The sequence below is a fragment of the Dasypus novemcinctus genome, chromosome 3 (assembly GCF_030445035.2).
Source record: "Dasypus novemcinctus isolate mDasNov1 chromosome 3, mDasNov1.1.hap2, whole genome shotgun sequence".
NCBI lineage: Eukaryota > Metazoa > Chordata > Mammalia > Cingulata > Dasypodidae > Dasypus > Dasypus novemcinctus.
Window position 1 is genome coordinate 158,252,961 of NC_080675.1, and position 17,155 is coordinate 158,270,115.

The following is a 17,155-nucleotide window of genomic DNA, read 5'->3' on the forward strand; positions in this document are numbered from 1 at the left end:
ACATATTATTTAGCCATTTTATAGAGGAGGGAACTGAGCCTCATGAGATGTAACTTGCGAGAACTAAAACCCAAGCCGACTGACTTCAAAGTCTGAGCATCATTTCGCCTTTCATGCACTTCATTTGCTGCAAAATGTGACCACAGCGCTTCTTCTTATCATTTAAGAGGCAGGCAAAGCTTACACAATGTAATATTAAAAAGCAAAACTATATCCACACTTACTGATGGAAGAATCTACAAGAGAATTCACTGTAATCTGATCTTTTCCTTCTGAATCTTCTGGATGGGATTGGCTGCCTCAGAATCATCACTAAACCTTTAAAATGCATCTTAGGGAGATAAGATCTACACATAAGAATCTGAAAGAGGCCAATAATAAAAATGCGAATAATTTTCCAATATGCATCCATGGCAATATCAGCCTTTAACAGGAATAATCTTTCTACCCAAATCCATTTCACTACTTATTTACTGTTAAAGTAAATGGGTATAGGTAATATTAACTGCAGACAACTGCATTTCCACACGAGTTTTCTGGCAGATAAACACCACCAATTACTGTTTAAAAAAAATAAAATAAAACCTCTTCCATCGTAAGAAAATTCCACACATTCTAAGTAGGAATGTTTTAAAGTAAAGGAGCCCTTAGACTGATTTCTCCATACTTGATTCAGTGGAATACTACCCCGATTTTCCAACAGCATAGACTAGAGAATTATACACTGACTATTAAAGGCGTTTGTAAAGATTATTTTCTCAGCGCGAAGAAACGCTGTCAAAAGTCTTAGGCAAAACAAATGCCGTTTTGCCCGGATTAGCCAAACCCTGGGATCATCAGTCAGGGTGCAGCGAGCCCCGTGGCAGGGATTTCAGACTCGGCATCACGCTTCCCGGGTCCGAGGGGCTGCGAGCCGCGGAGGGCGGGGCAGGCCGAGGTGACCCGAGACCCCACCGGGTCCGCTTCGGGCCGAGATCTCGCTCTCCTCCGCCCGCCAGGCTTCCTGGACCTAGCCTGGGGCGGCTCTGCCGGAGGCCCAGCCCGAAGGTCCCACCACGTGAACACCTAGCGCGACAAGCGGCCGCACTCACCTCGGCGCGGGCAAAGCCAGCACTCCCGGGTTGAAGCGGCGCTGGACGGGGAGCTGAAAGCCGCAGGCCGGACGGAGCGGCGGGGGCGGGGCGGCGGGGGCGGGGCGGCGGGGGCGGGGCGAGGGCGGGGACGGGTGGGGACGGAAAGGACGGGAGGCCGGTCAAAGGCCGGGCACCGGGCGGGAGGGGTGGGACCCGCACCAGTGGGAGTTGGGAAACCGGAGCCGTAGAGAGGACAGAACATCACGATAACTCGTGCCTGTTCTCGCGGTTTTACGATGGATGGGACGAGAGACCCGCTTTCCACGCCATGTGCCTATTGGCCGAGAACCCGCCTTTTTCCAACCTGGCCCCGCCCCCGGCTCCACCCTCGCTTCCGGCTCCGGTCTGGGGCTAGGGTCTCCGGACGGGAGCTTTTGACTTAGCTTTTTTGTTTTTTTTTAACCTTTATTTTGTACATTTATAATTGAAAAATATAAACTATAATTTAAAAAGAAAAAGAAAATACAGTGTCAAAGGAAAAAGATCAGAAAAAGAGGGCTTTAAGCTGGTTTTTAAAAATCCAAGCAATTTTCAGGAACATAAAAACAAAAACTTATTTTTAAAATACCACGTTTGTCACTGCAACTTTGCCACAATGATTTTTTTAAATTTTCCTCTCATGAAACTGCTGTTATTTATTGGCCTTTGAAAAGCTTGATGATTGTTTTGACAGAGACTCATTGTAAAGCAACCTTTATAATTAACTAGTTTCAGGTTGGTTTACTTAATTACTCTTAGAAAACTAAGTTATTTTAAATAAAAATGACACCTTTGCCAAAACAAGGTGTTAGAATAAAATCTTTGTCAATTACCTATTAGTTAAATCTGGCTTTCAGGAGAACTGAGGGATAGGCAAGGTATATCTCATATACTTCTAAAACCTTTTTAAATTTTATACAGGTTTCTAAATACGTAAGGATTTCTGGTGCATAGAAATGTTTTTTTTTTCTGGGCTTGAGGCAGCAGAAATCCTTACGGTGTGAGTGATCAACACAAGTAATAAGACTTGGTCCTTAGTATGGAAGAGCGAAAAAAAAGGCTTAACAATAGAATATTTTTTTAAAACAATCAGTGTTAACCTGTTTTCATTTCTTAAAAAAGAAAATAATGTTTTTAATGTATCATTTTAACATCTGATATTTGATCGTGAAAAAACGAATCATACTAAAATAACATGCCCCTGAAAAAGTAGCCAAGTGATTCTGTGTGATAATATAATATTCCATAACCACTCTTAGAAGTTCTCTCAATATGTATATGGTCATTTTTCGCATATTGCCACACTTAAAAGGGAAAAAACCTCCTAATTTAAGCAAGTGATGTTGTCATCTTTGATAAACTTTAACATCATTAGGCAGGAATACCACTTTAAGAAAATTGCAAGGAAAAGGCAATTCCTTTTTAAAATTCCCACCTCTGGCTGCCAAGGATTGGATTACAAACTTCGCCAAAATACTCTTCTCCACTCCCTATTGGTGCATGCTCCATCATTCACTCTACTGCCTTGAGTTTCGTGAGGTACCACTTTGCTTTACCGGGAAAGTGTGTTCTATTTTAGTCTTGAATTGCCCCACTTAAGACTTTTGCATGGTTATGCCTGTACAAAGAATCACGAAACTGATGCGGCGGGAATCAAACTAGCAAACCAAGCTGCCGACACAACTGTTAATTGCTCGAAAAAGAAACGGAGAACCTTTCGAGAATACAGGGTAAATTAACAAAGGATTTTACGACAAAGTTAGAGATTTGAGAGTTAAAGAAACTTTTCGGGTTTTTCTCTAGTTTTTAAAGGCGTAACTTGTCAAAGGAAAACCAGAGAAAATACAGGCACAATCTAAGGGTGGTATGAGGGGGATTTTCAGAGGGTTTTTCTCTTTAGGGTAAAGTTGGAAAGAACACCATCGTCGGATTATCAGTGGATTTTTGAAAAGTAAAGAGAAGACGAGATTAAATATAGATTACTTTTCTACTTTAAGAAGCTTTGATTTGTTGTTACTGTTTTTGTTTTAATATGGATTTAGAGGTACATTTAATTTTTTAAAATGAAATGGATGTTTTAATCTGTATACTATCATACCTAGAATACTAGACAAGCCATCGAGGAGAAAAATAGAGTCAGTTTTGGATGCAAATTTTGTGTAAATTTTTGCGTTAGGAAATTCAGGAACAGATCTGCTAACAACCAGGCACAACATTGTATTGGTATATGAAGCAGAATCAAGTAATTAATGTAAGGCTAAAATCTCAAAAAAAAAAGAAATCCTTTTTTTTCCAAAAATGTTATTTTCATTGAAACTAAGATATAACCAGGCAGGAGAATATTAATAAATAAGAATAACTTAATTATATGTTAAAACTTACATTTGAAGTAGAAACATTTTTTTTCAGATCCAGCCCAAGATATAATCCCAAAATAAAGCATCTTAAAGATTCTTCAAATATTATTTCAATTAGTAAATATAATGCCTTACAGCACCTCTATGCTTCTACAGAGCCTAGTTCATAGAAGGTACACAATAAATATTTCTTAAGTGGCCTTTGTTAGTCCATATATGGGGAAAAAATAATAAAATATCACTCATTACTTTAGCTAGGAGATAAATCAGACTCAAACATTTAAATTAAAACTTCTGGATAGTTCTTGATTCCCAGATGACTGTTACAGATTGTGACTGCTTGCTCCCTGTGAGCTTCAAATATACAGGGAGACCCAACTTGAGCCTGAGCAATGAGCAAAGTTTCAGAAAGAGACAAGAAGTAAGGCCACATTCCAGTAGTGGGTGAGATGTTAGCAAGTATGAACACCTAAGAAAGGAAGAATTGGCTCTGACTGCAGCAGAAGGTTCATTTGAGGATTTGATTAAAAAGAAAAGTAAACAAACAAATGCATAAGAAGATAGCATGAAGAGCCAGAATTTCTGGAATTAAGGAGTTTGGTCCTGGGCTTTGAATAGGTAAAGAATTTATGAAAGTAATATTTGAAGAGGATAAAGCTGACAGTGCCATTTTAGATGGCTCCAAAGGCAGAAACCAGAAGCAAAGGAGCTAGATATTATAAATACTGGAATCCAGATTAGGACTGAGCCTCTTAAATAGTATTATTCAAATATCATTACGCTACCATTGTTGAATAACATAAATCTCGATGTATTTCTTTGTACTCTTCAAAAGCATTGAGTTTACTTTTTGTTTGTTACCATGAATACAAATTTTATTAGAGGTTCAAGTGGTTATGATGTGATTAAAACAGTAAAAGTAATTATTGTGCACATTGAATCGAATCTTTCTCCTCTTCCCTCGGAATTTAAGTATGTTCATTCATTCTATTTAATCGAATTGAAGGAATTTCAACAATCACCACCACATAAAGCTTATGATTGAAGAACAGCATGGAAGATGTTCTTATTTAGTCTGTAGGCTTTTCATCTAAACTGCTCCAACACAAAACTCAAAACTATGCAAACTCAGTGAATTTGCCAGACACTCTGCTCAGTGAAAGTGAATCAAGTACTATTGGCAAAAAAGAACAAAAGTGCTTCAGGGACCCCATTCCTCCAATGAAACTTGCTTCAAAACATCTGATGCTTATCTTGCCTAAATTATTGATCAGTGCTTCTTAGTTAGGCAGAAGGAGAAGGAGGAATCTCTGGTTATGGAAAAGCACTCTGAGAGGAGTAACCCCCTGCTATAGACAACTGAGGTGGCAGGTAGATAGTAATGCTCACCAAATAATCAATTTGCTCCCCTAGATATCCCAGCCCTCTTGCAGTTAGGGAGCAAATGAAATGTTACACTTCAGGAAAATGGTGGTGAAAAGCAATAAGTGAAAAGCTTTTTTATTCCCACTCTCCTGCCATCACTCCTATTCATGTATAGTTAAGCTTTGGTTAGCCTGGGTCTCTGAGTGACTCGATGGAGCTGACATTCTCCCTTGTTCCCAAACCAAGCAGGTTGTGTGCGTAGCCATGAAGGAGATACTGTGTTACCTTGTCTTAGCCTATCCAATTCTAACTACCACAACCGTTTAACTGTCTTGCCCCTGGGAATTTTGGCATTTCATTTATTCACGTTTTCTTAAGGAAAAAAAAAAAGCTCCAATTAACTGAGTTTCAGGTATCAGGTGGGTGAGGTATGTGGGGAGAAAAATCATACCATAAAAATAGTTTATTTGCTTATTCAGTCATTATTTACTGAGGCTTACTAGGTACCAGGCACCATGTCATGATCATTCTATTTGTGAGGTCAAGATATTAATTTAAGGGTGGTTTTCAAGATTTTTGGGGCCTCTGCCACTTTGCCTCTGAGAATCAGGGTTGGCCTATCTTATAAAAGTCTTTCTCATAAGATATATAAAAGCCAGAATTATACATAAAATTGCTATATAATTTCCATAGCTATTTTTAACAGCTTAAGTGAGGTGTGATTTATAAAAAATAAATTTATTATAATTTATTACCATAAAATTCACTTGTATTAAGTATACAATTCAATGGTTGTTTTTAGAGACTTTAAAGAGTTGTACAACCATCACCAGATTCCAATTTTAGAACATTCCCATCACTCTAAAAAGATCGCATTTGCAGATACTCCCCATTCCTACTCCCAGCCTCGGGCAATCACTAATAAACTTTCTGTCTCTATAGACTTACTTTTTCTGGACATTTAATATAAATGCAATTGTACAATATGTCATCTTTTATGACTGGCCTCTTTCACTCAGTGTAGTGTTTTCAAGGTTTATGCACATTGTAGCATGTATCAGTACTTTATTCCTTTTTATTGCTGAATAATATTCCATTGAATGTACATTACCTCATTTTGTTTATCCATTCAACAGTGGATGGACATTTGGATTGCTTTCCATTTTTGACTATAATGAATAATGCCATAAGCATTTGTATAAAAGTTTTTGTGTGAACATATATTTTAATTTCTCTAGCATATATACCTAGGAGTTTAATTGTTAGACTGTATGGTAACTCCCTGTTTAACTTTGTCAGGAATTGCCAAACTGCTTTCCAAACTTGCTGTACCATTTTACATTCCCACCATTAGGGTACGAAGGTTCCGATTTCTCCACATCCTCACCAACACTTGTTATTAAATGTCTTTTTGTTATATTCTAGTGGTTGAAATGATGCTCTTTATAGTTTTGATTTGCATTTCCCTAGTGACTAATGAGGGTGAACATCTTTTTATATGCTTATTGGTCTTTCCTATATTTTATTTGGTGAAATGTCTATTCAAATCTTTTGCTTATTTTTAAATTGGACTATTTGTCTTCTTACTAAATTGTATGAGGTCTTTCTATATTCAATATATGAATCCTTTATCAGATACATAATTTGCAAATATTTCTCCCACCTTGTGGGTTGTCTTTTCACTCTCTGTCTCCTCTCATCCTCTCCAGAACTTGTAGTTCTCTGCCTTTTTAATAGTGACCATTCTAATGGGTGTGAAATGATATCTCACTGTAGGGATTTGCATTTCCCTAATCGCTAGTGCTGTTGAACATTTTTTTTACAAATAAATTATATTGATACATATTAATAAACATACATTTCATCCAAAGTGTACAGTGGTATTTGTGATAATCACATAGTTGTACGTTTATCACTTCAGTCATTATTAGAGCACTTTCATTATTTTGGTAATAATAATAAACAAAAAACAGACAAACAGACAAACATGAAAATTCCTCACCTCTCAATCGCTCTGTGCTTCCCCCACTGAACTTAGCTACTAGTTCTGGCTATTCTATCCAAAGTGTATAATCAATGGTTTTAAGTATAATCACAATGTTGTACATTCATTATCTCAAAAATTTTAGAACATTTTATTACTCCAAAAAGAAAGACTCTACACCCCTTAGCATTCCTTCCCCAGACCTACATAACCACTAATCTACTTTCATCTCTATAAATTGATTTATATTAACATTTTATATAAATGGAATTATATAATAAGTTGTGCTCTGTGGCTGGTCTCCTTCACTTAGTATAATTTTTTTTTTGTCTGATATAAACATTAGATACTATTAACTTACATTTGTCCAGCCTCAGAGAAAAATAGTCTTATATATGCAATTCTACCCATATTCATATTTCACATATTTATATTTCACATAATATAATTCATAATAGGGCAATCATACAATATTTGTCCTTTTGTGTCTGGCTTGCTTCACTCAACATAATGTCCTCCAGGTCCATCCATGTTGTCATATGTTTCAAGACTTCATTTCTTCTTACTGCTGCATAATATTCCATTGCGTATATACTCCACAATTTGTTTATCCATTCATAAGTTGATGGACACCTGGGTTGTTTCCAACTTTTGGCTGTTGTGAATAATGCTGATATGAATATTGATGTGCAGATATCTGTTCGTGTCACTGCTCTCAGTTCTTCTGGGTATATACTGAGCAATGGTATTGCCACGTCCCCTGTCAAGTCTATATTCAACTTCCTTAGGAACTGCCACAACAGTCCTCCGCAGTGGCTATACCATTCTACATTTCCACTAACAGTGAATAAGTGTTCCATCTCTCCACATCCTCTCCAACATTTACAGTTTTCTAAATTTCTAATAGTGGCCAGTCTAATAGGTGTGAAATGATATTTCTTTTTCTCTTTTTTAAAAATTTCTCTTCCCTTCCCCCCCACCCCAGTTTTCTGCTCTCTGTGTCCATTCACTGTGTTCTTCTGTGACCACTTCTTTCCTTATCAGCGGCACTGGGAATCTGTGTTTCTTTTTGTTGCATCATCTTGTGTCAGCTCTTTGTGTGTGCGGTGCCGTTCTTGGGCAGGCTGTACTTTCTTTTGCGCTGGGCAGCTTTCCTTATGGGGTGCATTCCTTGCGCGTGGGGCTCCCCTATGGGGGGGACACCCCTGCTTGGCAGGGTGCTCCTTGTGCGCATCAGCACTGCGCATGGGCCAGCTCCACATGGGTCAAGGAGGCCCGGAGTTTGAACCGCAGACTTCCCATGTGGTAGGCGGACCCCCTATCCATTGGGCCAAGTCCACTTCCCTGATATCTCATTGTAGTTTTGATTTGCATTTTCCCAATCACTAGTGATGATGAACATTTTTTCATGTGTTTCATCACCATTTGTATTTCTTTTTGGACAGTTGCTTTTTCAAGTCTTTTGCCCATTTTTTAACTGGATACTTTGTCTTTTTATTGTTGAGGTGTATGATCTCCTTATATACATGGATATTAAACCCTTATCAGATATGTGATTGCCAAATATTTTCTCCCATTGAGTCTGCTCCTTTTCACCATTTTGACAAAGTCCTTTGAGTGCAAAAGTGTTTAATTTTGAGGAGGTCCCATTTACCTATTTTTTGTTTTGTTGCTCATCCTTTGTGAGTCTGGTCCAAGAAACCTCCACCTACCACCATGTCTTTAAGATGTTTCCCTATATTTTCCTCCAGTAGGTCTATGGTCCTGGCTTTTACATTTAGGTTTTTGATCCATTTTGAGTTGATTCTTGTATAGGGAGTGAGACAGGGGTCCTCTTTCATTCTGTTGGTTATTGATATGCAGTTCTCCCAGCACCATTTGATGAAGAGACTGTTTTGTCCCATTACCATGTCTTTGGTAGGTTTGTCAAAAACCAGTTGGCCATCCAGGTATGGGTTTATTTCTGGATTTTCAGTTCTATTCCACTGGTTGATATGTCTATTTTTATGCCAATATCATGCTGTTTTGACCACGATAGCTTTGTAATATGTTTCACGGTCAGGGAGTGAAATACCTCCCACATCGCTCTTCTTTTTTAGAATGCTTTTGGCTATTTGGGTGTACTTTCCCTTCCAAATTAATTTCATAATTGCCTTTTCTATTTATTTAGTCTTCCGATTGATGAGCACAGAATGTCTTTCCATTTGGTTAGTCTTTTTAAATTTCTTTTACATTGCTTTGTAGTTTTCTGCATATAGGTCCTGTACTTCTTTGGTTAAATTGATTCCTAGGTATTTGAGTCTTTTTGTTGCCATTGTAAATGGAATTTTTTCCTCCTAAGATTGTTCAGTACTTGTGTACAGAAGCATTACTGATTTTTGTGAGTTGATCTTGTATCCTGCTACCTTGCTGAACTCATTTATTAGCTCAAGTAGCTTTTTCATACATTTCAGAATTTTCTATATACTATCATATCATCTGCAAATAGTGTGAATTTTACATCTTTTCCTATTTGGATGCTTTTTTTTTTTTTTTTTTTTTTTGCTTTCTTGTCTAATTGCTATAGCTAAAACTTCTAGCCCAATGTTGAATAACAATGGTGACAGTAGGCATACTCTCTTGTTCCCAAGCTTAGAGGGAAAGCTTTCAACCTTTCCCAGTTGGGTACAATGTTGGCTGTGGGTTTTTCATATATGCCTTTTATCATATTGAGGAATTTTCCTTCTATTCCTATCTTTAGAAGTGTTTTTTATCAAGAAAGAATACTGGATTTTGTTGAATGCCTTTTCTGCATTGATCAAGATGATCATGTGTTTTTTACCTTGAATTTGTTAATGTGGTATAGTACATTTTGATTTTTTTATGTTGAACCATCTTTGCATACCAGGAATAAATCCCACTTGGTCATGATGTATAAGTCGTTTGATATGCTGTTGGATTCTATTTGTAAGTATTTTGTTTAGAATTTTTGCATCTATATTCATTAGAGAGATTGGTCTGTAATTTTCTTTTCTTGTATTGTCTTTATCTGGCTTTGGTATTAGGTTGATGATGGCTCCATAAAATGTGTTGGGTAATTTTCCTTCCTTTTCAGTTTTAGTGTTAATTTTAGTGTTAATTTGCTTTGAAATACTTGGTAGAATTCACCTGTGACGCCATCTGGTCCTGGGCTTTTCTTTGCTGATCGATTTTTGATGATTGACTGTGATTGATTTGTTAAGTTCTTGTAGTTCTTGTAGCAACAGTGTGGGTTGTTTGTGCATTCCTTGGAATTTGTCCATTTCATCTAGGTTGTCTAGTTTGTTGGCACCCAGTTTCTCATAATATCCTCTTATAATCCTTTTTCATTTTCTGTGGGGTAGGTATGTCATTACTTCATCCCTTTCATTTCTGATTTTATTTGCATCTTCTCTCTTTTTCCTTTGTTAATCTAGCTAGGGGTTTGTCAATTTTATTCATCTTTTCAAAAAACCAGCTTTTGGCATTGTTGATTTTCTCTGTTCTTTTTTTGTTCTCAATTTCATTTATTTCTGCTCTAATCTTTATTATTTCTTTCCTTCTTCTTGCTTTGGGAATGGTTTGCTGTTGTTTTTCTGGTTTCTCCAGTTGTTCAGTTAGATCTTTGATTTTTGTGCTCTCTTCTTTTTTAATATAGGCATTTAGAGCTATAAATTTCCCTCTCAGGACTGCCTTCACTGTATCCTATAAGTTGGGTTTTTTTTTAAGATTATTTTTAATTATTTATTTCCCACTCCCCTTGCAGCTGCTTGCTGTCTGCTTTCTGTGTCCATTCACTGCGTGTTCTACTGTGTCTGCTTGTCTCCTTTTGTTGCATCATCTTGCTGCACTAGCTCTCTGCAGGTGCGGGCCAGCTTGCCTTCACAAGGAGACTCTAGGAAGCAAACCCAGGGCCTCTCATATGGCGGATGGGGGCCCAATCAATTGAGCCACAGCCGCCTTCCTGTATCCCATAAGTTTTGATAAGTTGTGTTCTTGTTGTCATTCATCTTAATATATTTACTAATTTCACTCACAATTTCTTCTTTGACCCACTGATTATTTAGGAATGTGTTGTTCAGCCTCCACACATTTGTGAATTTATCTCTTTCCTGTCTATTATTGATTTCCAGTTTCATTCAGTTACAATCTGAGAAGGTACTTTGTATAATTTCAGTCTTATTATATTTATTGAGACTTGCATTGTGACCTAACAAGTAGTCTGTCCTGGAGTATGATCCAGGAGCACTTGAGAAGAATGTATAACCTACTGAGTTTGGGTGCAGTGTTCTATATATGTCTGAGGTCTATCATATTGTTCAAGTTCTCTGTTTCCTTGTTGATCTTCTGTCTAGTTCTGTCTAACAATGTGAGTGGTGTGTTGAAGTCTCCAATGATTATTGTAGAGATGTCTATTTCTACTTTCAGTTTTTCTACAGTTTGCCCATGTACTTTGGGGCACCCTAGTTAGGTGCATAGATATATATGACTGTTATTTCTTTCTGGTGGATTGTCCTTTTTATTAATATATAATGGCCTTCTGTATCTCATAACTTTTTTTGTCTGTTTTGTTCAATATTTGTATACTACCCCTGTTCTTTTATGGTTACTGTTTGCATGGAGTATCTTTTTCCAACCTTTCAACTGGTTTGTATCCCTGGGTCTAAGCCAAGTCTCTTGTAGGCAGCATATGGATGGTTCCTGTTTTTTCACCCATTCTGTCACCCTTTATCTTATGATTGGGGAGTTTAATCCATTCACATTCAGTGATATTGCTATAAATGCTTTTACTTCCCCCATTTTATGCTCTGGTTTTCATATGTCATATCTTATTTTCATCTGTCTTTTTACTCTATTGGTTATCCTTTCTACTAATCTTTCTTCTATATTCTCCTCCAAGCCTCTTTTTCTGTATCTTCCTTTAATATTTCCTGCAAAAGTGATTTCTTTTTTACAAACTCTCTTAGTTTCTGTTAATTTGAGAATATTTTAAACTCACCTTTGTATTTGAAGGATAATTCTGCAGGATAAAGAATTCTCAGTTGGCAGTTTTTCTTTTCAGTATCCTAGATATCTTATCACTGTTTTCTTGCCTCCATGCTTTCTGACAAGAAATCTGCACTCTTACTAGGCGTTCCTTGTATGTGATTAACGTTTGACATTTCTATCACCATTTATTGAAAAGATTATTCTTTCTGCATTGACTAACTTGGCACTCTTGTCAAAAATCAGTTGGCTATAAATATATGGGTTTATTTCTGGACTCTCTATTCTGTTGTTTTTTTAAAGGTACTGGGGCCAGAAATTGAACTAGGACCTCTTATGTGGGAAGCTGGTACTCAACCACTGACCCACATTGGCTCCCATATTCCATAGATTTTTAAGTCTTTCCTTATGTGAGTACCACACTGTTTTGATTACTGTCACTTTGTAGTTAGTTTTGAAATCAGGAATTGTGAGTCCTCTGGTTTTGTTCTTCTTTTTCGAGATTATTTTAGTTATTCTGGATCCCTTGCAATTCCATATGAATCTAAGGATCAGTATTATAATTTCTGCAAAAATTTTTAAAAAGCAGGTGGGATTTTCATGGGGATTACATTGAATCTATAGATTAATTTGGGGAATTTTGCCATCTTAATAATGAACATGGAATTCTCTCCATTGATTTAGATATTTTTTAATTTCTTGGCAATGTTGTGTGATTTTCATTGTACAAGTCTTGCATTTCCTTTGTAAAATTTATTCCTAAGTACTTTATTCTTTTTGATGCTATTGTAACTGGAAATATTTACTTAATTTCATTTTCATATTATTCATTGCTAGTGTATAAAATCCCATTGATTTTTTATTTATGTCCTACAACCTTGCTAAACTTGTTTATTAATTCTAGTAGGGTTTTTTTGTGTGTGTGCAACATTTTATTAATTCAGCAGGGGAGGGGTGTATTCTTTAGATTTTCCACATACAGGATCAGGTCATGTATAATAAAGAAAATTTTTTTCTTCCTTTCTGACCTGCATGTGTTTTATTTCTTTTTCTTGCCTTATTGCACTGGCTAAAACATCCAGTGCAATATTGAATAGAAGTGGGTGAAAGCAGACATCACTTTTTCTGTTCTTAAGACTTAAGCATTCAAACATTCACCATTAAGTATGTTGCTGTCTTTATGATTTTTATAGATGCTCTTTATCAGATTGAGGAAGTTTCCTAGTGTGTTGAAAGTTTTTATCAAGCATGGGTGTTGGATTTTGTCAAATACTTTTTCTGCATCTCTTGGGACAACCATTTGGTTTTTGTGCTTTATTCTATTAACATGATATAATACATTAATGATTTCAGAGATTAATTTAAATTTATGTTCCTGGGATAAACCCCATTTGATCATAGTGTATAATCCTTTCTACATAGTACAAGATTTGGTTTGCTAATATTTTGTTGAGGTTTTTGGGTCTACATTCATGAGGGATATTGGTCTGTAGTCTTCTTTTCTTGTGATGTCTTTGTCCGGCTTTGATAGAGTAATACTGGCCTCATAAAATGAGTGGAAAAGTCTCTATTTTCTGACACTGTTTGTACAAGATTCATATTATTTATCTTTTAAAGGTTGGTAGAGTTCACCTCAGAAGGCATTTGGGTCTGGCATTTACTTTTTATAAGCATTTTAAATTATTTTTGTATGTATTTTGAGTCTATTCAAATTTTCTATTTTTTAAAATTCAGTTCCGGTAATTTGTATCCATTTCACAGTTTTCTAATGCCTCAGCTTACATATGGACAAGGTTGATATTTAAAATGTATACTCTCACACAGTCATGATGGTTGTTATTTCCTAATAGCCACTGCCTTGGAGCCCCTTCCCCTCCCTGAGATCTCCCCCAGAACTCAGGTTTAACATTTGGAATAGCAGAAGACCTTAAGAATCCAACTCCAGCGTACTTGCCAACAATACAGACTTGTTGGTCCCCCTGCTACACCAGCTATTAAATATTTTAAACATTCCCTTTGTAACCGGAACACTGAGATACCACTTCAGACCCTTCTTCCTCCCCCCTTGATCTGGGGATGATCACATGCTTCAGCATTCTACTGGGTGGGTCTGGCAGTAGGTAACAGCATCAATTGATTGGATATGTCTGACTGGCAGTTGTACATACTAATTAAGAGGTCTGGGGAAACTGAACCCAACCAAGGCTGTCAGGGAGAAGGTGGTGTGTGGGGCCTTGGCTAATTTCTAGTGAAAATTTAAGCCCCAGCTATGGCTGTTACTAAGAAAAGAAAAGTGCCTGATGATAAGCGTGTAGCTCAAAGTAAGTGCAATGAAGCGTACATATTTATGCCAAAGGCATGGTATATGATGCAACATTCATTGAAACAGACACATGTGCATGTACACATACACACATTCAAAGTAAGGTGACTGAATTCAAATACCTCCAGAAGTCAGGCAGTTAACAAATGACATTTCATTAATTAAGAGACACACTTTTTCTTTCATCTCTGAAATTGGCAATGTGTGCTTCATTTGACGGCGAGTCATATTTTATTCGCAGTGTCGTTTCCTTCTCAGTGGTGTATAAAATGGTGGGGTGTCTTATAATCAGTGTTGTTTTGGATTAGGTGCAATTCAGGAAACGAATGATTTGGGTCAGGTGTAAGGAAAATCACAGCCCTCTACCTCAGTCTTTCACTTTGAAGACAAGTATAGATGCAAAGACCCATTCTTTTACAACAAGAAAAACAGCGGCATAGAAGCAATGACAAATGGCAAGTACTTTGCTGCCTCCTTGTCTAGGAACCAAAAGAACAGAGGTAGCTAGTGAACTGGAGAGTTCACCCTGTCTGCAGAGGCAGCTGCCACTCCACCCTTGCCTGTTGTTGCTCATGGTGGCATAGGACCAACGTTGATAGATGCTCTGAATTTTCAAAGGAAGCCAGAAATCCAAAATCTGGATTTTTTTTCTGTTTTGAAGTTTATTTCTGAATTACAAAGATTATTTCCCCTTTTCCATGTTTTTAGAATTTCCTGTATTCCCCTGTTCAATCTTGGCTGCCGCAATTGGACTAACAGAAAGCATGAGGACCTTTTTTTTCTCCTTGCATCTGTACTGGAAACCTTGGCAGCAGTCATTAACTGCTCCAAGTCTGTCAGAGATGCATCCAAAATCTGTGTCTTCATGTGAAACTTCTAATTTTAAAATAATGGCTCAATTTTTTCAGAACTATTCTGGGCAAACCCGTTATATTGAGCCTGTGGCTCAGATGGTACTCTCTAGTTTTAAGCATGCAGTAGTAAGAGGCAGCATGAGGCAAGCTACTTTTTACAAGTCATGTAAAGCAAGAAAAAGAAAAATTAAATCAACGTCAAAGTTGAACACAAGGTTCAGGGGTCCAGAATAGCAAATTGCAGGGCATATTACTTATGTAGTTTTTAAAATTTCATGTCTGCCTCCCCCTCCAAATAGAAGATAAGAAAGTATGATTGAATATGTTGAAGATGCTGCATTTCCTGAATATAAGATATGATTAACTTTTTTATTAGAGCAGTTGTAGGTTTACAGATAAATCGTGCAGATAGTACAGAGTTATCTTATATCACACACACACATACACAGTTTTCCACATTATTACCATTTTGCTTTAGTGTGACACCTTTGTTACAATTGATGAAAAATATAATTATACTATTAATTATAGTCCATAGTTTACATTAGGGTTCATTCTTTGTTATATAATTCCATGAGTGGTTTTTTGTTTTTTTTAAATTCAGGTACCATATATACAACCTAAAATTTTCCATTTTATCCACTTGTAATTATACTATCAGTGATATTAATTACATTCACAGTTTTGTGCCACCATTATGATCATCCATTACCAAAACTTCTCCATCATCCCAGAGAGAAACTCCATCACAATTAAGCATTAACCTCCCATTCTCCACCACCACTCAGCCCCTGCTAAGCTGTTTCTGATGTTAAGAATTTGCTTAGTCTTAATTATTTAATATAAGTGAGATCACACAGTGTTTGTACTACACGATTACTTATTTAGATGCAGTCTTATTTTTCCAAAGCAAAAAGCATCTTCTTCCTGCTTATATAGACTGTGGTTAGTGAAAGGTAGAATGATGAGTGGGAAACTACCGAATTTTTAGAAGACCAGGATTCTGATACTGGCCATGTGGCAGGCAGGTCATTTAGCCTTTCTCAGCTTTAGCATCTTCATTTATAAAATAGGGATAAGAGTAGCTGCCCTGTGTGCCTCACATGGTTATGGTAAAGGCCACGTGAGATAAAATACGTGAAAATAAAGTATTATGGAAATAGCAGTTGTTGCTATTACCCAAACTACTTGAATAGTTGGGACAGCACAGATTCTTGAATCTCACATGCTCCATTCCCAGCTACTGCTCTTTCTCTAAAAACATACCACCTACTGAAATCAGCCAGTGGTTGAGTAGATGAAGAAATGTAAGGCCAGAGCTTATTAGAAGAAACTCAGTCAATCTTGGAATCTGAGATAGCACTGAGTGTTCTGCACAGCAGGATTTAGGCAAAGCTTAGATGGAACACCTTTAGGCACAAAATAATTGTACAGTTTTTTTAAAAAAGGAAAAGAAAAAACTACTGTCTCTAAAAAGATGCCATTCAAACCTAGTGATGTTTCTACCTTCTAAGCTGGATATTTTTATATAAGTATTCTCCCACAACTTCAAATTCAATCTGACTGAAACTGTTTATCATCTTATCAAAATAACCATTCCCTTTTATCTTACCACTTCTGTTCATAGCATCACTGTTATAGACTAGGAGTTGGTAAACTTTTACCAGATAGTAAATATTTTAGGCTTTGTGGACCATAGGGTCTCTGTTGCAACTACTCAACTCTGCTGTTGTAGTGTGAAAGTAGTCATAGACAATATGTGAATGAATGAGCATGGCTGTGTTAAAAAAAAACCAAAACTTTATTTACAAAAACAGAGTGGGCAGAACTTGGCCTGGCAACCCCTATTCTAGAGTACCAGGTTCAAATAATCAGAGTCTGTCTTGATTGCTACCCTTCTTTTATTTTTATAATCAAGCATCTCTCAAGTTATAATAATTATTACTTTTAGTAATTCCTTCATCTCTACCTTCACTTCTCACTGCTACTGTGCATCTTAATTTGTTGTGTAAAATTGCAGTAAAATCTTCACTCAGTGGCTTTTTCAACTGGAGATAAGTGGTTGGGTGCTGTAACCTACTTATTTACTGAAGGGGTATCAGTTTCTCGGGGGAATTTTTTTTTTCTCCCCCTTACTCCCACCCTGCTGTTTTGCTGTCTGTGTCCATTCACTGTGT

General features: G+C 36.9%; 2 protein-coding genes and 1 pseudogene across 4 annotated transcripts in view; 1 reads left to right on the forward strand and 2 right to left on the reverse strand.

The window, feature by feature from the left end:
* LRRC28 (leucine rich repeat containing 28) overlaps positions 1–1,358 on the reverse strand; it is a 213,246-nt gene extending 211,888 nt beyond the window's left edge. For both annotated transcript variants that reach the window (XM_058294635.2, XM_058294636.2), the window contains exon 1: positions 1,092–1,358. The gene's annotated coding sequence lies outside the window, so the exon portion shown is untranslated. The remainder of the gene's footprint in view (positions 1–1,091) is intronic.
* Positions 1,359–2,615: 1,257 nt separating this feature from the next.
* TTC23 (tetratricopeptide repeat domain 23) overlaps positions 2,616–17,155 on the forward strand; it is a 106,701-nt gene continuing 92,161 nt past the window's right edge. The window contains exon 1 of one of the 2 annotated variants that reach the window (XM_004483893.4): positions 2,616–2,842. The gene's annotated coding sequence lies outside the window, so the exon portion shown is untranslated. The remainder of the gene's footprint in view (positions 2,843–17,155) is intronic. The other variant, XM_004483892.4, reaches the window with a different exon arrangement.
* LOC111762022 (small nucleolar RNA SNORA31) lies at positions 14,837–14,972 on the reverse strand (annotated as a pseudogene).